The sequence below is a fragment of the Suricata suricatta genome, chromosome 5 (assembly GCF_006229205.1).
Source record: "Suricata suricatta isolate VVHF042 chromosome 5, meerkat_22Aug2017_6uvM2_HiC, whole genome shotgun sequence".
NCBI lineage: Eukaryota > Metazoa > Chordata > Mammalia > Carnivora > Herpestidae > Suricata > Suricata suricatta.
Window position 1 is genome coordinate 123,705,892 of NC_043704.1, and position 25,976 is coordinate 123,731,867.

The following is a 25,976-nucleotide window of genomic DNA, read 5'->3' on the forward strand; positions in this document are numbered from 1 at the left end:
CCCCATCAGGCTCTGTGCTGACAGCTAGCTCAGAGCCTGGAGCCTGCTTCCAGTTCTGTGTCTCCTTCTCTCTCTCTGCCCCTCTGCCTCTCATGCTCTGTCTCTCTGTATCAAAAATAAATAAAACATTAAAAAAAAAGATACAGGTCTTTTATTTCCTTTTCTTGTCTTATTGCATTAGCTAGGACTTCCAATATGATCTCAAAAACCAGTGATGAAAGGAAAATCTTTGCCTTTTTCCTAATCTTAGTGGGAAACCTTTGAGTTTCCTTTAAGTATAATACCCTGTGTAGGTTTTTTATAGATGTTCTTTATCAAGTTAAGGAAGTTTCCTTCTATTCATAATGTTCTGAGAGTTTTTAAATCATGACCTGGTGTTGGTTTTTGTCATATGCTTTTTCTCTGTCTATGCCTATCTACAAGCCAAAGAAATGGACCTTGGGGGGGGAAAAACCCAAAACTTTGCTAACACTTTGATCTTGGACTTTTAGCCCCCCAAACTGTGAGAAAATAAATTTCTGTTGTTTAAACCACTCACTTTGTGGTGTTTTGTTATGGCAAACTTTAGTAAACTAACACAGGGGCTAATCCTCAATACCTTTTAAACTAAAGTCATTCACTCATTGGTATGTTATCAATGTTCCAGTTGTAGTGTGGTATATTTTGCATCTTATATTGTCTTTGTCTATATCAATATCTAACATTCAATCAGCCAGAAAGTTAAGTACAGAAATTCTGACAAATTTTAGTTCATAGAAATTCAATTAAAAAAATAATAAATGTTGTATTACTAAGTAGGTATTTTCCTCAAAGCCATGGATGACAATAGAATTACCTGCTTATAATTGTTTATGTGTACTGATTGGCAAAATATTCCAGACTAACATACAGATATATATATTTCAAATCATCTTTCCATTACCCACACATTTCTACTGCCAAATTCTGTAAACAACTTCATATGATAATACATCCTCTAACCTGATGCCTTCATTCATGTGGCCAAGTGAGTCAGCATATTGGGCAATAGGAGATTTTTGGGAACTACTTTTAACCCAGGACAGCAAGTAATAAACTGCTACATATGAAATTGACTGATGAGCATATAAATACACTTCACTAAATTCAAACTAAGTGTTTCTCCAAATCAACTTCCTCTTAACCAGATCCCAAATATGCTCGTGACCATTCCAACACTACACAATTCAAGAAGCATGCCATAGGAGAATAAAAAATGGAAAATCAGCCTCTTATTTTTGTACGGTTTACAAAATCATATCTCAATAAAAACATACTATTAGGGTACTTCCCGGAACTCTGGGAAAAGGCCTGTGCATGTCAGGGTCCCTGAAGCCTAAGCTCTAATGATTTCACAATAAATCTGCCTCTGCCATTGTGAAGGCCTTGACCTTACTGCTGATCTCAGGAATTCACCACATGGCCTGCTGACCTACCCACTTCTACTGCCTATCTAATTTGCTGGTCTTTTCCCCTCACAGATTAGCACAAAATTCCACCATAACAATATCAAAATCAATGCCTACTTCAAGAGTTTCTGTGTTATATCCATGCTCAAAGCCTGTTCTGATTAGGTTTATTGTGTTTTTTTCCTGAGTCTCTTAGTTTGCATTCTGATTGCCCCTCAATATTGTTACTGTAGGAACTGACACCTCTGTTCAAAGCTTTAAACACTTGAATAGACCCTGAAAAAGAGAAAATCACAGAGAAGACAGAGTCTAGGTCACCAGGTATGGGAAACAATGACCAGAAACATAACAGCTTAAATCAGAAGGTAAAGCTGGCTGGGTTTAAAATATGATCTCTTTTTGTTTTATTTATATATATACTTTAATTTTTTTAACTTTTATGTATTTTTGAGAGACAGGGAGAGAGACAGATCATAAGCAGGAGAGTGGCAGAGAGAGAGGGACACACAGAATTGGAAGCAGGCTCCAGCCTCTGAGCTGTCAGTGCAGAGCCCAATGCAGGTCTCCAACCCACGAAATGTGAGACCATGACCTGAGCTGAAGTCGGATGCTCAGCTGACTAAGCCATGCAGGTGCCCTATTTTATTTTTATATTAAATGTGCTCTATGTGAAAAGTAAAAATAGCATAGATAAGTTTAATATGAAAAGTAAGGATCTCCCCCCTTCTGAAACCTCAATCCCTTACTCCACAGTTAATCAGTTAACCATGGTTAGTGATTTCCTCTGTGTGTTTATTTGAAGGATTGGTTTTAAGAGAAAAATATGACTCTGGCTTGAGACACATTAAGTTGAGGATTATGATGGTGGCAATGTTCCAGGAAACAGCTGGATATTTTAAATAGGCCATTGGAGAAGTGAGAGCTAATGAGGTAGATCTGGAATTTTTCTTCTTGCATTGTTAATGGTGTTAAAGTGAAAGAATTGTGAGGGAGAGAAATGAGAGGTATGAAAAAAGACAGAGCACAATTCTCAACCATAGACAACATCTACATTTCAGAAGTGGCCAATGGAAAGTAAAGCTCTTGAAGGAGACAAAAGCAATGGTCAGCAAGGTAAGAAAAACTGAGCAATGCTTTTGAGTTTTAATGACATGTAAACTCTGCTTCCCTCTGAAAATTCAATATAAATATAACTGGCAGCCAATATTTCTACTGACAAGAAAAATGACAGTAAACTACATTCTGTGCTGTATTTTACTGCAGAACTTTCTGCTGCTTGTTCTTGTTCACCAATCTCCTACTCTAACTTTCTACTCTTCACCTCTTTTTTTCCAGACATGTGGGAACCACAAGCTGCCCACTTGCCTCAGCTTTCTTTTCATTTCTGCTCTCTGGCCATTATGAAAACATCTCTCTTGTCCCATTGTGGTAGGCAGACTTCTAGGATGGCCCTAATGATCCCCAATTCCTGGTATATATACTTTTGCATAATTTCCTACCCTTGAGAGTGGGCTAGACCTAGGCAGTTTATTTTTTGGCATAGATAATAGGATGGCACTATCATTATGAAGTTATGAAGATTGTAACCTCTGTCCCACTAGCAGACTCCATTGCCTCTGGGCTTGAATGTTTTTATGAAGTAAGCAACTATGTAGTAGAGGCCCATGTGGCAAGACACTGAGGGCAATGTTTAGCTAACAGCCAGGAAGGAAATGGAACCCTCAATCCAATAGCCCATGAATGTTGGTAATAATCATTGAGTGAGCTTAGAAGTTACATTCTCTAGATCACAGACCCTGGGCCAACAGCATGATTGCAGCCAGTACGTGTGTTATTTGAAGCCACTAAGTATTGAGGTAATTTTTTAAAATTTTATTATTTTTAAGTAATCTACAACATGGGGCTTGAACTCACAGCCCCGAGATCAAAAGTCACATGCTCCACCAACTGAGCCAGCCAGTTACCCCAGTTTTGGGGTAGCAGCAACAGATAACTAAAAAACACACCACACCTCTAATTCTGGTTGTCTAAGAAGTGTCCCAAATGTCAAGCGTCTGTTTCCAGGAGTGTAGGAAGACTAGTCCAAGAAAATGATGCTGAGGACTGAATCATGACAGTAACAGGGGCAATAGAGAGGAGTAGCGTATGGGGGAGACTGGACCAACTGGACTTGATCAACCTGATGGTGGGAGACTAAGGAGAGGAGTCAACCTGGCATCTCAGGTGGAGAATGGAGCCATTCACTAGGGAGTAGTACACAAAGGGTGAGGTGATGAGCACATAGTTTTGCATATTGTGATCTGTACTCAAGCTAGAAAGAGTTTAGTTTCAGATTTTCTTGATCATTTAAAAGCAGATCTGTTGGGAAAGTGTGTGAGGGTATATATAAAATAATTCTGAAAGTGGATCATGGGTACTTGAAGATAAACTCTGCATTATACAATTTTCTCAAAATTTATCTATGTTTGAATTTTTCCATGATAGAACTTCTTAAAAATTTTTTAGTGTTTATTTATTTTTTGGTAGACAGAGAGAACACAAGCAGGAGAGAAGAGAGAGAGGGAGACACAGAATCGGAAACAGGCTCCAGGCTCTGAGCTGTCAGCACACAGCTTGATGTGGGGCTCAAACCCACAGACCGTGAGATCATGACCTGAGCTGAAGTCGGACGCTTAACCAACTGAGCCACCCAGGAGCCCCTCCACAGCAAAAAATTTTAACGGGAAAAGGTTAACAGATAGATGGATCATCAAAATCTATCTAAAGGAATAACTAGGAGACAAAAAGAGAGAAAAAAGATGTTAAAGATACAGGCAGAAGAAAAACATCAAATAAAAGAGGGCAGTTTGAAACACTAGGAAGGAGGAAGGTCCTGGGAAACTCCTGAAGCTGAAGAGAGCAATAGCTAGAGCTTTTAAGGGGAGCCATGATCTTGCCAACTGAAAATTTTAAGCCAGCCTGAACTCTGAGCTACTAGGACAGCCCCACCCTCTGGCAAGATGCTTAAGATATCTTCTGAATAGAGATGGTAGCAGTGTCACCCAGGACCATTGTGAAAAGCCATCTGCAATCCAGTCAGGCACGAAAAAGCCCAGAGATAGCCCCAGAAAATAGACTTGGCTAGGGAAAGGATCCAAGTATCAGTAAGGTGCAAGACTATCTTCTACCTTGGCATCATTAGTTGATGAAAGGAGAATGGGAAAAGGGGCCTAATATACCCAAAGATCTTTCTGAAGGAGGTCTAGTAGGCAGCAGGCCTTCTTTCTGGGTGGAATTGACACAATTCTTCCCTACAAAAGCTAAGAAGTCCAAAACGGTTACAAATTCCACTGATGCTTGAGATAAGAGCCACCCTACTATCCTCCTTGTCAGACTTTCATAATCCCAGAGGATGGGTAGGCAGTCAGCAAATAGCTGAATGGTTGGTTTGAATAACTGGGATGAGGCAGGGGTGAAACAAAGTTACTTACAGACTTGAACTCATGGTAGGAACTCTATATGATCAAGTAAAATCTAGAGACAACCCCAGTACTACACAAGAGAGATTGTAGTTCTAAAGAACACTCATGGGCATGAGCCATTCTTGAACTTACCTAGGTCAATATTTTTCCCTCATAAAGCTGTTGGTAAAGTGAACAAACACTCAGAGACATAATCAATTCCATCACTGTCCTCATCCTATCTCTCCTTTCAGGTATAGAAAGCATCTGCTGCCCTGCAACTGAATCCTTGCCTTGGCAAAATATATTAGTAGCAGTTGAGTGTTAATAAATATTTAACAACTGGCTGTCAGGGCTTTAGTAAGGGAGAATCCCTGATTGTAGCATTTGCCAATATCTGTGATGTAAATCCCAATTCAACTTGACATCATAGAACACAATTGGGAAAAGATATGCACAAGTAACACTTACAAGCAACCCATTCTCTTCAGGTCCCAGCTAAAGCTCCACTTCTTTGAAGTTGCCTGTCTGAGAATTCTCATACCAGTCAGGGTCCCCTTTATCTGGATTTACAGAATTGTATACTTTTTCACAGTACATAGAACAGTTAGAATAGTATATACCTAGTTGTTATAGAATTAGTTGTCTATTAAATAAGCAGGTATTATATTATAAGCTGTTTAATGTTTTTACTTCTACCAGAATATACATTTCTAAGAGGGCAGGAACTATGTCTGTCTTATTCATCATTGTCTCCCCAACACCCAACATGGTGTGTTACATAGAACAGACACTCAAATATATTTGTTAAATGAATAAAAACATAACGTACAGGAACTGCTCCTTTATCAGATTCTTCCCTCCTTCTGTCAGAAGAGAATTTGTAGGACTCGTAATCCATTTTCATTTCAGCCTCAGGAGGCACATGCAGATTCCCTGGGCCTCACTCTTGGTAGTGGGAGGCCTTATGGACTTGGTCTCATGATCTCTTTCCAATTCTAGATATCCATTTACAGCACATGTGCTCAGAGACCATTCATTTAAAAGAATCATTCAGGGCTTTAGTTGTAAGGTAAAGAATATTTTCAGGAGTGAAAATTAGATATAATTATTTTAATAGCTCTTTGATTATTCAAATATCAATATTAGTGTTTAAATAAGTCATCTCCCTTTATGATGTGTTATGATAAATTAAGTGCAATTATTTCATAACCTTGTATATACAAAAGAAAGTAAGATACAAAATGATATTTGCGACACTATGAAGTTTCTAGAAATGAATAAATCAAAATGTATAAACACTAAATATTTAGTTTTGAAAATATGTTCATTTTCTGTTTGTACTAGTCTATGTTTGCTATGGGAAATTTGGAACATGCACTAACATATAAAGAGGAAAATAAAAATCACCTATAATTCTATTACCTTGACAAATCTACTATTAACAGTTTTGTATAGTTTCTTCCAGTGCTTTTATTATCTATATCATACAGTTCAGTTTTTTAGGAAAAATGAAATCATATGAATTTTTAGTTTTTTATACTGCTTGGTTTTTGTAGATTGTGGATATAAATTGTTACTCTGTCCTTAAAGGGCAATTAAAACTAATGATACAAATTTAAAATACATATACTCTTTGATCTAGCAAATCTATTTATCCTGCAAATGTACTCCATGTGCATGAAAAGGTGGATATATAAAAATGTTTTATCAGCAAAAGACTAAAAAAACCTAAGTGTCCACATAGTACACTCATACATTAAACTACTATTCAACCATTAGAAAGAAAGTACAGTTGACCCTTGAACAACATGGAGGTTAAGGGTATCTAACTCCCATGCAGTCAACTATTCATATATAAATTTTGATTCTTCCTAACTTAACTACTAATAGCCTACTATCATCTGGAAGCCTAATACTATAAACAGTTGGTTAACACATATTTTGTACATTACATGTATTATATACTATACTCTTACAACAAAGTAGAAGAGAAAATTTTATTAAGAAAATCATAAGAGGGATGCTTGGGTGGCTCAGTTAGTTAAGCATCTGACTTTGGCTCAGTTCATGATCTCACAGTTTGTGGGTTCGAGTCCCACGTTGAGCTCTGTGCTGATAGTACAGAGCCCAGAGCCTGCTATGAGTTCTGGGTCTCTCATTCTCTCTCCCCCTTTGCCACTCATGCTCTGTGTTTGTTTCTCAAAAATAAATAAACATTAAAAATTTTTTTAATTAAAAAAAGAAAATCATAAGAAAGAGAAAAAACATTTATCGTATGGTACTGTAAAAACTTCACACATAAGTGGGCCCATAGTTCAATCCTGTGTTGTTCAAGGGTCATCTGTAAATATATGAAGATAAATAATCCTCAAGTTCAGTTATTAGAGAAAAAGAAAGATGTAGGACTATGTTAATAGTATGCTCTCATCTGTTTAAGAAATGTAAAAAGTGTAAAAGGGAGATTATACATACTTATGCTAATATAGGCACAAAGTATTTCTGGAATCAGACATAAGAAGTCTGTAAAAATTGTTCCTCTGGAGAGAAATGTGGGCATTTAGAATGTGAGGAAAGTTTTAGTTTCTCTGGCAATGTGAGTTTCTTTTATAACCATGTACATGTATATTACTTTTTTTTAATTAGAAAAGGATAAAGATGTTTAGAAGAACCTGCAATTCTAATATTCAGTAATATCCACTGTTAACATTTTGATATATTTTCTCCCAGTGTTTTCCTCTGTGTATGTAATATATAGGTGTGTGTGTATATATATATATAACCAGCCATTGTTTGATAGGAAATAATCCCCAAATAATGTCAAAATTGGTATCAAACTGTATCTATAACCTTCTATATTAAATTCTACCACTTATTATTTTTATATTATGATATTTTATGTCAATGAATATTATTAGAAAACAAAGAATATTTTGAATTTCTATAAACATGTTTATACACATATGTGTATATGTGTGTGAATCATTTATCTTGTTCATCTTTTTCTTTTTGACTAATATAAGTTAAGCTATAATAAATATCTTTATACATGTTTGATTCTAGTAATTTATTTAATTTCATTTTAAAATTTCTTAGTATAAATTCTTCAAAGTAGAATTATTGGGAATTAAGAGTCTTTATATATAATGTTAAATTATTTTCCAGAATAATTCCACCATTCCAGATGTGGAAGAGATTGTCTATTTACTATAAAGTTGATTTTCCAAAAATGAAAATACCTTTGTTATGCTTTTTGATTATAAAATTACCATATATTAAGTATATAAATTCAGAAACAGGAAAGTTGTAAAATGAAAAAGAAAAATCACTATCCACAGATACTGTTAACGCCAAAAATATATATCCAGATTTTTTCCTTATATATATTAACCTGATTTTATTTAACTTAATAGTTCTTTCCAAGCCAATAGAAAATATAGAGGGATAGTATCTTTTTAATAAGTACACAGTAATCTAGTATAAGGATATACTATAAATGGCTGCCTCAGATTATATCTCCTGAGCAGACTCTGAGATAAATTTTAACATGCAAGCCATTTACTAAAGAGTGCCCTTCATATCAACATCTGTGAAAGGGAGGAGAAGGAAGCAGAATTGAACAGGGGGAGAAGTTAAAATGGGATGCAAGCCAAATGAGAGCCTCACCTGGCCTCATAAGTTCTGGTGCTGAAAGAGCCTCTCAGAGTTATTATCCCAAATTGGGCTGAGATGGACAGGCCTTCTTATACCACGGCAATGGTCAATCATGGACATGGGCCATCCCAGAAAGGCACATGCCTTTCTGAAGCTGAGACAATCTGTGAAGCAGCTAGTAGCATTTCTAGAAAGTTAGGGTAACAAATTCTTCGCTCACGCAGGATGTGGTCAGGAGCGCCTGGGTGGCTCAGTTGGTTAAGCTTTCAACTCTTGTTTTCAGGTCAGGTCATGATCTCACAGTACATGAGACCCAGCTGCCAGTCAGGCGCTGTCAGGCTCTGCACTGACAGCAGGGACCTTGCTTGGGATTCTATCCCTCTCTCTCTCTACCCCTCCCCCACATATACATACATATACATGCACACACACTTTCTCTCTGTCTCAAAATAAATCAATAACATTTAAAAAAAGAAAAAGAGGAATGTGGGCAGCATATGATGGTCAATATCCACCAGTCTACCCTTTGTTCTATTCAGATACATTTCTTCATATATGTTCTGGGAGCAGCAACACTATGATTAGGGTAGGCCTCTTTATCTGTGGGAAACTTAAAAAAAAAAAGAAGTTTGACGGAACAAACTACAATTCCTGGCTTAGCAGCTAGTCTGAGAGCTACAACTGATACTCATTATCTCCCTTTGGGTCTCTCCATTCTAGATTCCCCTTCCCCTCAGCTATTACTCTTTCTGGTCTCAGTGGCTTACCTGGCAACATGACCTAGACCATCATCCTTGAAGGGTACAAATGCCTGGTCACCATGCTGGTCTTGGGCTGAGAGTGCCATACCTGTCCATTAATGGTCAAAATCGAACAAAGGTACACCAAGAGGTATCTAGTTGTATTACCTGAATGCCAAACATATTCCTCCATGCCTCTGTGTACAACCTTCTTATGCCAGAATGGTGACTCCTTTTTTTGCCTGTTGGTCCCTGGACTCAAAGAACACAAAGAGCTCAGGTTGGCAGCCATACCTTGTAGCTCGGTGGAAGTCCTGTTATGTTCCTTGGTAAAATTGTGCTCCCTTTAGAGACCTGTACCTCCAAACCTGCAGAGCTCAATTTAATATGGACAATTTACCATGGATCTCTTACATTTCTGCACATCTTGCAGGCAGACACCAACAGCTTTTGTTCTGGGCTATCTTTTCAAGAATGTTTGTATAGTGAACAGACTTCGAAGATAGAGGTGGAGGTGGCTTCTTTCTTCAGAACAGAAGACAGCTTTATTTATTGTCAGTATAATAAAAATTATGTCTCCCTCTGGGGAAACACTGGGAAGACTGTTTGATAAAAGAGCAGAGTACCTCAGCCATGATGTAAATCCACTGTATGCACAGTGTCTATCCAGGTTATTCCACATCTTCCTCATGGTACTCAGGGAACAAGGAAAACCAATGCAAACATAAGTTTCATGCTGCTTGTTGTGCTGTGGACAATAAAATCTCCTGTTTCTGACCCGGGAGTCTCGTGTCTTCTGCCTACCATTCGTAAGAGTGGCAGACTGACTTGTTAGCTTGCAAATAGGGTCGAATCTCAGACCTTTCACAGTTCTTGACAACTATATTATTACTAAGGTTGAAACAATTAACATAGCCCTGGGGCAGAAATGTAAATGTATACTATTATCCATTCCATGTCAATGAGAACTGTTTCTGATTCTCCTTTCTGAGATAGATGGAAAAGAATATACTAGTCAGTTTAAAGATCACATAGCATGTACCTGTGTCCTTGTTACTCTCTTCTAACAATGACACCACATCTTGTATATTTCTCCAAAAGCAATGGTTTTTGCAGTGTCAGACCAGTGAATAAAAATGATAGGGATTCTTGGGGTGCTTGGGTAGCTCAGTTGGTTAAGTGTCTGACTCTTGTTATCAGCTCAGGTCACGACCTCACAGTTGTGAGAATGAGACCTACGTGGGGCTTCATGCTGATAGCACAGAGCCTGCTTGGGATTCTCTCTTTCTCTCTCTCTACTCCTTCCCCTCTCCCCCTCAGGCATGCACAGTGTGCACACACACTCTGTCTCTCTCAAAATAAACAAACTTTTTAAAAAATGATAGGGATTCACCACCTTTGCATCCTTTAGCTCTTTAAATGTGGCACTATTTTCCACCATTCTCCCCAACAATATTGTTTTTTATTTGTATTTTGGCTAGGAGAGGGGGCAGTTTCAGAAGCTTCTAGTTGGCCTTCCCCATTATGATACCTGTTACTTCACAGGCCAAGGACTCAATGAAGGGTACGAACTATGAATTATATAGTTTCTGATTATTATTTGAGGACTGAGGAAATAACTAACATGTGGGTCTATAACCACTGTAATCCAGACTTGGATAAGGCCTCATTGATTACCTGACTCCCATATGTACAAGGGGACCATGATGAGTCTTTGGGTCTCCAAGTATCAGTGTCAATTCAGACTCTGTGATCACAGTCCCTGAAATATTTACATATTCCCATTTTCTCAATGCACAGTTGTCTGAGTAAATGACCTTAGGTACAAAGGTTTTGGAACAATTTGGGGGGAAAGACTGGGAAATCATTACTGTGTACATTTGCCATAGTGTTGCAGGTTCCTTCCTAATGGGGATTCAGTGTCTTCAGTTAATAGGCTCCAGGTCTAAAAACAGATTCACATTTTGAAACTTGGTAAGGAATCATGTGTTAGTTGGGGTGACTGACTCAGCCTCCTGGCTATATATTTTTTAATTCATCTGATAATACCAATTGAGTAGTACCCTCATAGTCTACCCATCTATTTTTCCCCTCAGGACACCATGTTCTATTAATTATCTCCATAATTCTTTGTGGATCACTTCCCTCCAATTGTTCCTCTGACTTTATATTACAATAATTGTCCACTAAACATCACAATCTGGCCTTTATAATATTGGGGTGTTATTATCCCTATTGCTATCTGAACCCAGTTCTTTAATGGCTTCCTTTACCATCAGATCTGGCTCATAGAAAGTCACCACTAGCTTTTTAATGAGACTGGTGCCCCTCACAGTACATTTCTTATGTCCTTGATATATGGTGCAGCCTCCTGACCTTCTGTAAATGAATCATCTGGTGGGGTTTTCATCATTACATAAAACATGGTCTCCAGCATAACCAGTTGTCTGATCTTCAAAATTCTTTCTTCCACTGTCATGGCAACTATGACATTTAAACCTCATTTTGTATGGGGCCATCACTTTTTCCATGCTTCTAGAAGCCATCCTAATAGCAAATTCATACCACCTCCTGAGATTCTTATTATGATGTTAAATCTTGAATAGTGGGAAGGTGCTCCCCTAATCTAACTTCTCTGTTTTCCACCTAAGTTCCTTTTCTTTTCATAAAATGCCCTCAAAATTCAGTCCTATACATACAACCTTAGTTCATGTTGACTAGATATTCAGGTTCCTTTGGGGTATAGTTCCTTTCCTCCATTATCATATCCAGCATACTGAAATTTAACATCATTAAGGCCTACTGGACAGGAGACATAATAAGAGCACATCTTGAGAGGGAGGTCATTAGTTGTCTTGATGGAAAGAGGGTCTCTTCATCATTTATGAACAATGGGGAAGGAATAGGTCTTCCAGGAAGTTTGGGCCACTCCTGGGAATATCCTCATCCTCATCTAATGTGTTAAGTCCCATTCTTTCCCACCCAAGGCCTTGACCTTGGCTTAGTATACTTCCTTGATTAGAAATTTAATCTTTGGAGCTTAGTTCACCATGATTGAGTTTATTCTTTAGTCTCCCACTGCAGGAGATGAGAGCTACTTTGTATGCTACTGAAAAGACTCTGTAGTCTTTACTTTTAACTTTCAGTTGATGATTAATCACTCTTAGCTTTTCATTATCTTTTTCTAGCACATCAATCTGTCTAAGGAATAGCCACCTCTTTTAGTCAGCTCAGACTACTATAACAAAATACCATAGACTGAGGGGCTTGAACAAATTTATTTCTTATGGTTCTGGGAAAGGTCAATTTGGTTCCTGGTTAGAACTCTCTTCCTGGCAGGCAGACAGCTGCCTTTCTTGCATGTACTCACATGGCCTTTCTTTGGCATGCATGGAGACTGAAGGAGAAAGAGAGTGGGAGGGGTAGTGAGAGGAAGAGAGAGAGAGAGAGAGAGAGAGGAGGAGGATGGAAAGGAAGAAGGAATGGAGAGGGAGAGAAGAGATCTCTGTTTCTCTTATAAGATCATTAACCCTATCAGATCAGGATCCTACTCATATGACTTCATTTAACCTTAATTACCTCTTAAACGCTCTCTCTCTAAATACAATCCCACTGGAGATTCGGACTTCAACATGTGAATTTGGGGGGGATCCACAGTACCACCCAATTTCATTGTTCTTATAGTTGCTATTTTCCCCATATTTCTGAAATGCTTGATACATCATCCCAGTTAATACATACCCTTCCACTGGTATACCAACCTGATTCAGCACCCATGAAAGTTTCAACAACTGGACTGTAATCTTGTGATAGGGGTCCTTATTGTCAAATAGGCTGCTAATGCTCAAGCTCCAAAACCCCATCTTAGTGCCTATTTTCTCAGATCTCAGTCCTGGCACCTACATTGGGTTCTTAGGAAATAAGACTATGAGATAGAATTTAACAGGCTGGATATTTATTGAGGAGTGCCCTTGGGATTAGTAGTTGTGGGAGGGAGGGAAAGAAGCAAGATTGAGCAGAGGGAGAAACTGAGTTGCATGCTCTGTTGGGACCTCAGGAGAAAAGAATGGACCTTCAGAATTGTCTCAGTTTGGCTAACATGGTCAGGTTCTTATGCCCCAACTTCGTTCAGCAATTGAATGTGGGACAACATGGGAGGGGGCCTAAACTCCAGCAATGTAGCTTTATGCAATTGTAGCAATCCTGAAGATACCAGAGACTCTGTCAACAGTACTCCCAGTTCCCGGGACAAATCCTTATTGGAAGGGATCTAGACAGTGTATCACAATGTTCATCAAAGGCGTGAAGCATTTAAACCTCTCACTCCTTCTGTTTCCATAGAGGGGAGAGAATTTTCATTCTCCATGAAGAAAAAGAATGAGAAGTACTCAGTGTCTCTCTCCCCAGGGAAGTAGGAATGAATTCCCTGCTAGATGAGATTATGAGGAGTCAAGCTGGAAAGTGTAAACCCTTTCTGGAATTTCTCTGTTTCTGTCTTTGTCTCACTCCCTTTCTCTCTTTCTTTATTACCTGGCTTGTCAGTAGGATTCAACAAATTCTGTGTTCCTCAATGTAATGAGGCAGGCCTGAATCCCACGGGAAGGCCCGAGTTTGTCCAGTTCTTCTATGACAAGGTGATATATTCAGTTGTGGGTTACAATGAGGAGACCAATAGCAAGCCCATTTGCCAAACCAAACCTCTTTCTCTAATTGACTTTATCCAAGCTCATTTTTAGAAATTGTATTTATTATGAAAATTTGAAACATGACCAAAAGGAAAGAGATTAATACAATGAGTGAGAATATATTCAGCACCAAATTAAACAAATGTCAGGATTTTTATTCAAGTTAATATTTTTATTTTCTTCTATCTGATTGTTGAATCTTATATCCCATTTGTTTCCATACTTGGGATGGGAATAAAATAGTGCCATTTTAAAGATTAGAAAATAATGGGGTGCCTGGGTGGCTCAGTGGGTTGAGCTCAGGTCATGATCTCACGGTTTGTGGGTTCAAGCCCCATGTCAGACTCTGTGCTGACCACTAGCTCAGAGTCTGGAGCCTGCTTTGGATTCTGTGTCTCTTTCTCATTCTACCCCTCCCTTGTTCATGCTTTGTCGCTCAAAAATAAATAAATAAATAAAATAAGAATTCTTAAAAAAATAAAGATTCAAAAAAAATCAAGAAGCTTTACATAAAATTTGGATTTGTGACTGCCCCCAGGGACAAGAAAAAAAGAAAACTTGGCAACACTGGACAACATAGCAGCAACCAGCTGGTTATGAGAAGCAGGTACCTGCTTTAGACTGAGTATGAGCTTCCCTATAAGTCATAATCTCTACTGCTCCCCACACAGAGCCCAATTGTCAGTTTGTCATTCACCATAAGGCTTAAACTCTTGCTTTTATTATATCAAGTTTTGCCCCTTCCCTCTACTTACTTATGTTATCTGTCTGGGTCCTGTAGGCATTTGAATTACTGGCCCTTGCTCTAAAGACAGCCTTACTATACTTTACCTAAACACCAAATTCAGTACAACATAATCACAGTGTCTGACTATCCAGCAGGTTTACTATAACACACAAAAAAATATGTACAAAATATCCATCAGCAGGCAAATGGATAAATTGTAATATAATCATACAATACCTATAGCAGCACTAAAATGGAATAAATAATTGATGTATGCATCAACATGGTCAAATCTCAATTATGCTGAGTAAAGAAATAAGACAAAAAAGTGCATATGGTATTATTCCATTTATGAAAGCATCTAGAACATGCAATTAGCCCATAGTGACAGAAAGCAGACTAGAAGACAGAAAACAGAGCTGTGACTGCCTGGGGATAGAATGAATAAGTGAAGCAGGGGAGATGAATTACAACTTTTGGAGTTGATGAGTGTATTTACTATCCTGACTGTGGTGATGGCTCTATAGGTTTATACACCTATTATGTCATTGCTCATTAAATCATACACTTTGAATATGCGCAGCTTAGTATATGTCAATCACACCTTAAAAAAGCTCTAACCAAACAAAAAACTCAAAACACAAACAAAAACCACACACACAAAGTATCTGCCATTTATACTAGTAGATTCCCAATAAATGTCTACATAGATGTCATTGACAGAAGACATTCATAGTCTTGCTTACATTGATTCAGTGAGAAAAATCTGCATTTTTGATCCTGATAGCTTGTTATTAAATTTTTATCCCTGGAAATGTCATAACACTCAGATTAAAGAGAAAGTCTAAAAGCTTCTGGAAATGGATAACAGTGGCTGCCTCTGGAAAGGAGAACTAAGATGTCAAGGGAAAAGGCAAGGCAAGTAACTTATACTTTTTTAATTAGTTTGCATGCATATGATATTTATATTAAAAAGTTCTTTTTTAGAAATAACTTGATTATTAAAAAACATGCACTAAAAGATTATAGGAAGTGATTTCAATAGGTTTTCATAAAACATTCTATTTTATTTTATTTTATTGAGAAAGAGCGAGCAGGGGAGCGGCAAAGGGAGGAAGAGAGAGAGAGAGAGAGAGAGAGAGAGAGAGCGAGCGTGCACGAGAAAGAGAGAATCCCAAGCAGGATCCACACCCAGAGTGGAGCACAGCATGGGGCTCAGTCTTATGACTCTGGGATCAGGATTTGAGCCAAAATCATGAGTCAGACGCTCAACTGACTAAGCTATCCAGGTGTCCTCATAAAATATTTTAACCCAGAGATGATTTATAGCAAATAAAGTAAATTAAAATGTGTATAAGCTTCTGGTGGTGATGAGAGGATTAAGAAACTAGTCATTTATTAAGAATAAGACTATATTTCCATCCAGTTTCTCAGTACAATTGAATACTAGAATACAGACAATGCCTTTAGAGTCCTGCGGGATAGTAAACCAGCTCTACTGACCCAGCAGAATGAAAATCTTTGCAAATATTTAAAAACTGAAAGTTTCCTTCCCATTCTTTCATAAGTAGTTAGCAAGGACGTTCTCCAAAAGACCAAGAAGGTAAACTAAAAAAGTAGACATGGATTCTGAAAAAGAGTGGCTCCAACTTTGTAGCAGAGGAAAGGGAAGTTCTCAGGTGGGTAGCAGGGTTAAAGAACAATTAGATTAAGTGGAGGCAGAAGGCCAGTTTCATTGGGTGATTAGGGGTAATCACTAGCAGGCCAAAGAAAGAGAACATCTCTGTAAAAGAGTAGGGAAAATGAAAAAACTTGATATGACACATTAGGTAAAATACACAGTGTGGGGAAAAAGGCAATTTGAAATTCTAGGAAAAACAGCGCCATATGAGTTTGTGGCCCAGATATGAAGCATAAATATTTGGGCAGTTGATAGTAAGGGAAGGGAATCCATTTGATGTTGATGTTCTGCACACTTACCTTCGAGTGACTTTCTAGTGGTTCTGACAGAAATTTTGTAGAGAAGAAAATCCAATCTTGGCACTCTCCTTAGCCCTGAAATTGGCTGTTACTTTGATGAGTCAGCCTATGGACAGAATACAAAAAGACTTAATGATTATGTTTAAGGGAGGTGAGTGTAAGGTGAGAAGGAAGAATGGCAGTATCAAAATTGGAGTGTGGAAATAGTATCTACTTCAGGTTGAAATATTATCTAGAGTTTTACAGTATATCATTAAAAGTTGTAAAGATAACCAACCAAAGAGCTAAAATTAATGTAACTTTAAATGTTGGAGAAATAATATTAGCATAATTCTTATCTTTTATAACAGGGTGTCATTAGATATTGTGTAGAGCTGATATGAGCATATTTATTTTTAATTTTTTAATGTTTTTTATTTTTGAGAGACAGAGAGAGACTGCAAACAGAGGAGGGTCAGAGAGAAAGGAGATACAGAATTCAAAGCAGGCTCCAGGCTCTGAGCTAGCTGTCAGTACAGAGGCCGACGCAGGGCTTGAACCCACAAACTGCGTGATCATGACCTGTGCTGAAGCCAGACGCTTAACTGACTGAGCCACCCAGGCGCCCCTGAGCATATTTAGAAATACTTAAGTAATCACAAACAAAAACATTTTTATATCCAGTAAAAAGTGTTATGATATTTGTTGCTTTTCATCATAAATTCTTTTGTGTTATTGGTTATTTGTTATTTTGTGTTATTTATGTTACAATTTAATTTGTTTCCTTTTATTTGTTGCCATGTGTGCATTTCCTTGACTTGGAAAAAGTAGGTGCTATTTTTTTGTTTGTTTATATGGAAACAATATATTTATTAAAGTTTTATTTAATTAAGTAATTTCTATATCCAATGTGGGGCTCAAACTCACAAGATCAAGAGTTATACATTCTTCTGGCTAAGACACTCAGGTGCCCATGGAAACAATATTTTATACATCTATCCTACCAAGGATGACTCCCTAAAGTGGGTAAGCCTTCATTCCAGATCTTTTAAAATAAACAATAACAAGGACACTCAGAAACTTGGAGTAAGCAAATGGTTGTTCTACTGATATTGTTTACCATAAGGAATATATAAGAACCCTTAGCTCCTATCTACACTAATTTTAGCTTTCTGCTTATGAGATTTCTTCAGTGTCTGAGTAGTTCTGGCCTCCATTTTGGGGGGAAAGGGCTTTACCTGCAACTAGGTTAATGATTCTGAAAAGGCAAGTATTTTCATCCCTCTTATTACCAAATTTGGTAATTGACTGCTCATGTTTAGAAGGACCTGTGTTTTTAGTATTAAAAAAGGAATGGAAAAACCATGGGTTGCTCTTATAGTTAGGCATGACACATTATTACCAACAGTTGGCAGCACAACTTAATTGCAAGAGTAGGAAAGAAAGGGAAACCGTTTCTGATTTTTGCAAATGTCTAGCAATAGCAATTGTCCTATAACCAAGCAAAAATGCAAAAGAAGAATATTCTATTTTGGGAGAGTAAAATGAGACAGTGCTAATAATCCCTAAAATACTATGCTACAGACATTCATGTGCTTTGTGGAAGTAGTGAAAGAGAAGAGGGAGAAAGCATAATCAGGAGACCTCTTTGTTCTAAATATCTAATAGATACACCTAGAACTCTGTAAAAGGGGTGGTGAGTGGAAAAATCATGCATAACATGTGACTTTGAAAAGCTCTTTCTTATAAGATCTATATGAGAAAAACTGCAAAACTCTGATGAATGCAATCAGAGAAGAACTACATAAATGGAGAGATAGTCCATGTTAATGAATAGGAAAAACCAACATCATGATGTCAGTTCTTCCCAACATGACCTATAGATAGATGCAATTCAAATTAAAATCTCAGAAAGTTATTTTATGGATATCAACAAACTGATTTTAAATTTTATATGAAGAAGCAGGGTGGGGAAAGGGTGAAATAGATTAAGGGGATCAAGAGTACATTTATCTTGATAAGCACTGAGTAATGTACAGAATTGGTGAATCATTGTATTGTATACCTGAAACTAATATAACACTGTATGTTAATTATACTTCAGTTAAAAAAAGAATAAAGTTTATATGTAGAAACAAAAGACCCAGAAGAGCTGGCACAATATTAAAGGAGAACAAAGCTAAAGGACTGTGGCTACCTGACTTACTATTAAGCTACAGTAACCAAGACAGCGTAATATTGGCAAAAGAATAGATAGATCAGTGGACAAGAATAGGAAGTCCAGAAATAAACCCCATAAATATAGTCAACTGGTCTTTGACAAGGGAACAAAGGTGGCAAAATAGAGAAAAGGCAGTCTTTTCAATACATGATGCTGGAATAAATGGACATCCACAGGCAATAAATAAATAAAAATCTAGACAAAGATCTTATATCCTTCACAAAAAATTAACTCAAAATGGATCACAGACCTAAATGTAAAATGAAAAATTATAAATCTCCTAGATAATAACATAGGAGAAAATCTAGATGACGTTGGTTATGGTGATGTCTTTTTCGATACAACACCAAAAATACAACCCATGAAAGAAATTTTCAATAAGTTGGACTTCATTAAGATTACAAAGTTCTGCGCAAAAGACAATGTCAAAAGAATTAGAAGACAAGCCATAAAGTGTGAGAAAATATTTGCAAAAGACATATCCGATAACGGATTTTTTTATTAAAAATATTTTAAGTTTACTTATTTATTTTGAGAAAGAGAGAGTGAGTATAAGTGGGATAGGGGCAGAGAGAGAGAGAGAGGGAGAGGGAATCTGAAGCAGACTCCGTACTGTCAGTGTGGAGCCCAAAATGGGGCTAGAACTGAGGAACCATAATATTACAACCTGAGCTGAAATCTAGAGTTGGATGCCTAACTGACAAAGCCGCTCAGGTGTTCCTACAAACAATTTTTAAAATGCAACAGTAAGAAAACAAACAACCCAAATTAAAAAATGGGCCAAAAATCTTAAGAGAATCTCGCCAAAGAGCATATACAGGGCAAATAAGCATATGAAAAGATGCTCTACATCATATGTAGGTAAAAGCAAATTGAAACAACAAAAAGATCCCACCACCCACCCATTAGAATGGCCAAAATCTGGAACACTGACAATACCAAATGCTGAGAACAATGTGGAGCAACAGGAACTTTCTTCCAATACTGTTGGGGATGTAAAATGGTTCAGCTCACTTTGGAAGACAATTTGGCAGTTTCTTACAAAACAAAATATACTCTTAACATATGACCCAATATACTCTTAACATATGACCCAGCAATTACGCTTCTTGGTATTTACCCAAATGAGTTGAAAACTTATGCTCACAAAAAACCTGCATAGGAATGCTTACAGCAGCTTTATTCATAATTTCCAGAACTTAGAAGCAACCAAGATGTTCCTCAATAGATGAATGAATAAACTGTAGTACATATAACAAGACAACGGATTATTATTCAGCACTGAAAAACATGAGCTATCATGGCGTGAAAAGGCAAAGAAGCTTAAATGCATATTACCAAGTGAAAAGAAGCCAATCTGAAAGGCTACATACTGTTATTACAATTACATGACATTCTGGGAGAGCCAAAATTATGGAGACATTAAAATGATTAGTGGTTGGCAGGGGTGAGGGAGGAGGGATGAATATACAGAGAATTGTACAGAATATTTGTGGATAATGAAAATATTAGTATGTTATTATAATGATGAAAATTATCATTTATACATTTGTCCAACCCTACAGAATGTAAACCCTAAGGTAAATTATGGACTTTGGGTGATTATGATTTATGAACATAGGTTCATCTTTGGTAACAAATGTATCATTCTGGTGAGTAATGTTGACAATAGAGAAGGAGGCTATGCATGTGTGGGCAGGGGGTATATGGGAAATCTCCATATCTTCCTCTAGATTTTGTTATGCCTAAAGGTGCTCTAAAAACACAAAGTGATTAAAATAAGAAAAGGTTTCTGTGAAAGGATACCATTCTTATCATTATGAAAATAAACTGGCTGAACATCTCTCACTTTAAGCAGAATTCTAAAGTCAATGGAATAATTTTGAAATCTTCTTCATGCTAAAATTATTCAGAGAGGAAAAAAACGGATACTTTTAAAGTAACTTTGCTGTCTAGTCACAAACTGGCTCTTTGTGTTATAAGGCAAAGTCCTTCACATTATTGGTTAATAAACGTTAACTGTTTATTCTTCAATGCATTTGTATTACATTTATAATACCTTGATGTATAACTCTTTAAATGCAATTTTAAATATATGTTAAATATCTTCAAGATTAAATTTTTTTTACGTTTATTCATTTTTGAGACAGAGAGAGACAGAGTTGAGTGAGGGAAGGGCAGAGAGAGGGAGACACAGTATCTGAAGCAGGCTCCAGGTTCTGAGCTGTTGGGAGGGAATGCGATGTGGGGTTCAAACCCACAAACTGTGAGATCACGACCTGAGCTGAAGTCAGATGCTTAACTGACTGAGCCACCCCAGGGAACCCAGACTAAACATTTTTAAAAAATTTATTCATTTATTTTGAGAGAGACATTGACAGCACAGGCAGGGGAGGGGCAGAGAGGGAGACAGAGAATCCCAAGCAACCTTCACACCATCAGCATGGAGCCCTACATGAGGCCTGAACACATGAAACTGTGAGATCATGACCTGAACTGAAACCAAAAGTTGGAACACTTAACCAACTGAGTCACCCAGGTGCCCCTTAAATGTCTATTTTTGTACCAGGATGGACACGAAATTGATTTGAAATAAAAGTGTAATGAGTACAACAGGGAAACTGGGTGGCTCAGTAGGTTTAACATCTGACTCTTGATTTTGGTTCAGGTCATGATCTCACAGTTCATGACAGATCAAGCCCTCAGTCGGGCTCTGTGCTGACACTGAGGAGCCTGCTTGGAATTCTCTCTCTCTCTCTCTCTCTCTCTCTCTCTCTCTCTCTGTCCCTCCCCAACACATGTGGTTGAGCTCTCTCTCTCAAAATAAACAAACATGAAAAAAAGTGTAATGGGTATGTGTCTTATTCTCTAGACGTCTAACTTATCAAGGTGAATCTTCAAAGTTGGGAAGGGCTCATTTCAGATCAATTGAAATGAACAATGAGATAGAATTCCAAGACATGTGGAATACGCAAATGGTTGTTCTATGGATACTTTATTCCCTATGCTAAATAATATTTAAGAATCCTTAGCTCCTGAGGAATCTGGATGGCTCAGTTGTTTAAGCATCTGACTGGATTTTGGCTCAGGTCATGATCCCTGGGTGGTGGGATAGAGCCCCATGTAGGGCTCAGCACTGGGCATGGAGCCTCCTTAAGATTCTCTTTCCCTCTCCCTCCCGGGTCTCGTTCTCTCTCTCTCTCTCTCTCTCTCTCTCTTTCTCACACACACACACACACACACACACACACACACACACAGATATAGATAGGAATTCTTAGTTCCTACTCACACTAGTGTCAGATATCCTTTTTAATATTTTGCTCATACAAAATGGCTTGAAGCTGTTCTTGAAAATTGTGGTATTTGAAAATCTTTGCCAAGAACTTTGGAATTTTGATTAAGAATTTCACAAAAGCAGAGGATCCTGGGAAATGTGCGATTCTGTAACAAAGTCAACTCATTATGATACCTATTACTTTATTTTACCAAATAGCTAAGCTTTAAATATATCTACTCTTTGCTTACACTTACGATTTTTCAGACTAAATCAACTAATTTGAAGAATTAATAAGAAAATAGAGAGAATTTGGGAAAAGATCAAGGCATTTCTTGAATATCATTAAGCATTTTTGATTATATTTTGTGAACTAGGAATCATAGAAAACTTTTGTCCATTTTTAAAAAGGGTGGTAAATGAAAGACACAGACTTTTTAGAAGGCTATTATAATTCTTACATGTAAGACAATTGGAGTTGGTGGGGAGGGACAGCCTTGAATAAGGATAAAAGCAGTGGGAAAACAAGCCAGAGATCTGAATAACAGTATCATGGGAGTTCAGCTATTTTGAAGGAAAAGAGTCAAGACTAGCCCTACAATTCACAACCTAGGAGACTAGGTAATTATTTACAAATACCAGCTTCACTATTGAGTTAAGTGAGAGGGCAAAATAAGGAAAAGTTTAGATTTCTCTAAACTCAGAAAGTTGATCAGCCATTTCCTTGGATTAATATCCAAGGAATAGAGAAAAAGTTCTTAGCAAGATAAAAACAACACTGCAATAACACCAATGATATTTCTATATAATTGTTAATTTGTTTAATACTTGTAGCACTTGCCACAGGTTATTTCTAACACCTGTGGCAAGTGAGGCACAAAGAGATTTGTCTAGGATCATACAGCTTTCGAGAGCAGCATGGTTCCGGAGTCCTTGTTCTTAATTACTACACTGAGATTACAAGGCTAATAAGGGAAATTAGGAAATTTCAATAAGAAAAATGCATTATTTCAAAAAAATTTTTTTAAATGTTTATTTAATTTTGAGACAGAGAGAGACAGAGCATGAGCAGGGGAGGGGCAGAGAAATAGCAAGAAATTGGGAGACACAGAATTTGGAGCAGGTTCCAGGTTCTGACCTGTCAGCACAAAGCTTGATGTGGGGCTCAAACCTACAAACTGCAAGATTATCACCTGAGGTGAAGATGGACACCCAACCCACTGAGTCACCCAGGTGCCCAAAAATGCTTTATTTTAAATGTTTAACTTTTGAACAGAAACAGTAATTTTGGGAGACTTTTAAATATTTTTAAAAGATTATTTATTTATTTATTTAGAGTACCAGCAGGGGAGGGGCAGAGAGCGGGAGAGAGAATCCCAAGCAGGTTCTGCACCATCAGGGCAGAGCCTGCCCCTATGTGGGGCTCGAACCCATGAACTGTGAGATCATGACCCAAGCTGAAGTCAGGAGTGGGCCTCTTAACCTACTGAGCCATCCAGGCACCCCTATTTTGGGAGACTTCCCAAGTGAAAGAAAATAGTAGAGAAAGACAGAGAGCTAGGAGTTGAATTATTGGATGGAAGAAAGAGAAGGAGCTGGCAAAGGAATAAGACCAGTAAACCAGGTGGGTTGTAGATAACAGGAATTGTCTTAAAATAAAGGGAAATAGGGCTTTAGGAGAGGGTAGGAATTGGTATGGCAAGAAAATGAGGAATGAGAAAATGGTTGGAAATTAGAACTTTGTTGACCTTAAAGTGTAATTTCATTTTGCTGTTACAAAGTCTAATACAAGCTAAGGAGTAAAGTGTAAATGGAGGTGGTGATGACTTCCTTTCAGAAATGTGACAGTGAAAGGAAGGTTGATAGTATATTTACTAGAGAGAATAGTAGCACTCCAATTTTTAAAAAGACAATGGAAACTGTGTGAAAAGCAGAAAAGAAATTGGTGGATAAGGACCTAAAGATATAAGACCTTAAGAAAGTATTGGCGGAAGGAATTAGGAAGGGATGGATGGCATTCATAGTCCAGGGAGGACTGGCTTTGGAGAGAAGGGTAGAACAGGTTGATGTGATGAGAATTTTTGAGATCATGAACAGAAAGTGACTACAGATATTTTAAGATGGAGAGAATATTAAACCAGAATTGGGAATTCCAGAGCTTTGATTCCAGGAAACAAAATGAAGTTATCTATTAGTATGGCTTGGGACTGGCACCTTTAATAACAAGGAAAGGTGGAGAGTCTTTGAGGAGACTATAAGAAGTCAACCAGAGATTAGTTGAAAAATAAATTATAAATGGGAGTCCAGTCACGAATTCATACACCACCAGGTCGATTGTGACTTCCTCCAGTGAAACAGCCACACACTTTGTGACCTTTGGGAAAGAAACCAGCCAATAGGGGTAATTTACTGGAGACTGGGTCTGAAGACTAAAGGATCTGATGCAATATAAAACAGAGCTGGCTCTAGCAATAAAGAATTGCCATGAATGGGGCTGGCGACCAGGGAGATTGAGGATTCACTCTTGTATTGAAAAGTTGTGAGCAGGTGAAAGGTAGGAGCCACCACTCACGTTCATTTCAGAGCCACTGAGAGTTGTCCTACGCTGTGGGAAGAGAATTCGTATATCCAAAGCTGAGGCTGTATTTTCCCAGTCTACCTACATTCCCTTTTCACTAACTAGCCAATGCTGCCGCCTTATGCAAAGCCGGCACTACAGAGAGGATCTACTTTACAGAGGCAGGGACGACGCCAAACGGTCTGGGGCCGGCACTGTAGCATCTAGATCGGCAAGGGAGGGCCTAAACAGTTCTCAAAACCTTTTCACCCTCGCTCGCGAAAGCGCCTTCCGAACAGTCAACAGTAAGTAGCTAATACAATGCCAAGCTCAAAGGCCCTCGCTAAACCCAGGAGAGGCGGGTGAAGGGCCCTCGTTAAACTCAGGAGAAGCGGGTGAAGGGCTTGGCACCTTCACTCCCGATTTCCGCAGAGCGCTTCCCGGACGTGGTGTGGAGACAGGACAAGTCAGATACGGCTGCAAGAAAGCGCCAGTCTCGCGACTTGAGGAGGAGCCTTAGTGAACCGGCCGGGGGCGGGTCTCCCTCCCAGGTCTCAGAAAAGCTCCAAAAATGGCGGGCGGCAACTCGGCTAGCAGGGCGCGCAGGCGCCACCGTGGCCGTCTTTCCGCCAGCCTCGGGCAGCCCAAGAACCGTCCACCGCCCTCACCAAGAGGTATCCACCGATTGCGATTGGCTGAGCTAGGCTACCGCTCTGCGCGGGGGCGGGGTCTCCACGCAGCGGCCACGTTTCCCGCCCCACTGGTGCGCGTGCGCGCAAACCCCACAGGAAAGCGTTTGAGCGCGTCCCCGCCACGGTCCCCAGCTCGCGCCTCAGCTCCCTCCCCTTTCCGGGCAGGCCCGTCCCGTCAGCTAGGCAGTAAGCGCCGCGGCCAGCAGAGGGCGGTCCGGACCCAAGTCTGCAGCGGCGCCATTGGCGTGTGGAAAATGCCACCAGATGGCGGGTTAGGATTGCAGCTCCGTTGAAGGCGCGGCCCCCGCTCCCGAACCCCCGGCGACCACCCCGTAACAACCCCCCCACATCGGGAATAACACACCGGAGACTTTTGGGGGGAAACTAGGTCGTCGGCCGGCGGCGCCCGGATGGGCAGCTGAGGTGAGTGCGGGCGGCGGCGACGGCGGCGGGGGGCGGGAAAGGGGGAATGCGGCGGCAGCGGCGCGGGGGCTGGAAGCGCGGATCCAAGATGGAGGCCGGGCGAGAGCGAGAGAGCGAGAGAGCGCGAGCGAGGAGCGGGCGGGCCGGGAGCGGGCCCCGCGCGGGGGAGGGAGG

At 38.9% G+C, this 25,976-nt stretch overlaps 1 protein-coding gene and 1 long non-coding RNA gene across 3 annotated transcripts in view; one reads left to right on the forward strand and one right to left on the reverse strand.

The window, feature by feature from the left end:
• Positions 1 to 77: 77 nt before the first annotated feature.
• Positions 78 to 25,355, reverse strand: LOC115292832. The gene is made up of 5 exons (XR_003909162.1): positions 25,099 to 25,355; positions 22,146 to 22,297; positions 16,654 to 16,759; positions 9,430 to 9,513; positions 78 to 105 (listed from the first exon to the last, which is right to left on the reverse strand). It is a non-coding gene; the product is annotated as an uncharacterized LOC115292832 (long non-coding RNA).
• A 241-nt stretch (positions 25,356 to 25,596) lies between these two features.
• The window catches only part of STAG1 (stromal antigen 1), a 422,258-nt gene continuing 421,878 nt past the window's right edge, over positions 25,597 to 25,976 (forward strand). For both annotated transcript variants that reach the window (XM_029940222.1, XM_029940221.1), the window contains exon 1: positions 25,597 to 25,802. The gene's annotated coding sequence lies outside the window, so the exon portion shown is untranslated. The remainder of the gene's footprint in view (positions 25,803 to 25,976) is intronic.